At 39.0% G+C, this 1,278-nt stretch overlaps 1 long non-coding RNA gene across 1 annotated transcript in view; it reads left to right on the top strand.

Moving 5' to 3' along the window:
• Positions 1-752: 752 nt before the first annotated feature.
• The window catches only part of LOC106519459 (uncharacterized), a 3,574-nt gene continuing 3,048 nt past the window's right edge, over positions 753-1,278 (top strand). Inside the window, exon 1 of the long non-coding RNA XR_001310444.1 lies at positions 753-817. This is a non-coding gene — a long non-coding RNA (uncharacterized LOC106519459). The remainder of the gene's footprint in view (positions 818-1,278) is intronic.

Raw genomic sequence — 1,278 nt, 5'->3', positions numbered from 1 at the left:
GAAAGTCTTTCAGCTGACAAACGATGCTGCGTGTTTGAGATTATTTTATCTATGTACAGTGAAAATGAATGTAAAACTGGTAAAATTGTCATTACAGGTGTTTGAACACGACCAGTTCAATGCAAACACCTTACCAAAACTGGAGATTTTGTGTGAAAGGCCCCTCTATGAAGATGGTGCCCCCTTGGTGGCCCCTTACTCAGACAAATCCTAGATCCGCCACTGTATTAGGGTCTTTGATAAAAAATTCAAACTTATTTTAGAGCTGTTTTTTTTTTACTCGTAGGGCTCTATGTACTGATTCCAAAACTGTTTAGTTTTTTTTTTAGTTGGACCACCCATTAATGATTTAAAGATCAACAAAGGTTGAAATTTATAAAGCAAGTGCAGCATTTACTTCCATTACATTAAAGCAACTGCGGAGCCCCGTGGACATATTTCGAGTCACAATTTCACAACAATTTTTCAAACCAAAGCAGAAAACAAACTAGATAAAACATTGAGATAGATTTAGAAATGATATGGCGGTCTCAGCATTAGGAGTGACTAAGAATCACAAAAGCATGACCAACTCACTGCCGGGGAAGGACAATGCATTTATCGAAGTGCCTATCTAAGTCCAAGTAAAGAAGACAACAAAAACTGAGCTCAGTGGCTCCTCCAAATCTGAGCTCGGCAGCTCAACAAAAGTCTAAATGTAATCTGGTGCAGCAGCCCAGCCAGCTGAATGTACTCACAGTACCAGTGAAGAACTCCACCACCATGATGATCCTCAGAGAAGTTTTCCTGCTTCAGAGCTGCCTGACCCGTGGTGCTGGTAAGGAACTTCCTGCCACCTTTAACCACAGAGAACTTTGTGCTCCTTGGCCCATAAAGAAAACTCGATCCACCTCGGTTCTCTGATCACTTTCCTTCACCTTCTTTCCAAGAGAAACTTTCTTTTCCACTCGGGCCGTGCCCATCCCCACACCAGAAGAGGACAAATTTGGGGGCGTGGCCATGAGTTTTGGTTGTGAACTCTCTGTGACAAATTTTTATGTTTGGTCAACAAACAGGTAAACATCCAAAGGGGTTAACATATGGGCACAAATTTTAGTCTAATGTAATTTGTACTTGTAAATCTGACTTTGTATTTGTAGATTAAGATTTGTAACTTTAGGATTTGTAAATAGAAATGTGCCTGTGTAAAATAGATTTGTATCTGTGAAAATAAAATTTGTATCTGTAAAAATAAGACTTGTATCTGTAAAAATAAGACTTGTATCTGTAAAAATAAGA

Source organism: Austrofundulus limnaeus, unplaced genomic scaffold (genome assembly GCF_001266775.1).
Source record: "Austrofundulus limnaeus strain Quisiro unplaced genomic scaffold, Austrofundulus_limnaeus-1.0 Scaffold77, whole genome shotgun sequence".
NCBI lineage: Eukaryota > Metazoa > Chordata > Actinopteri > Cyprinodontiformes > Rivulidae > Austrofundulus > Austrofundulus limnaeus.
Note: the sequence above shows the minus strand (reverse complement) of the source record. Positions and strands in the feature narration are given on the sequence as shown.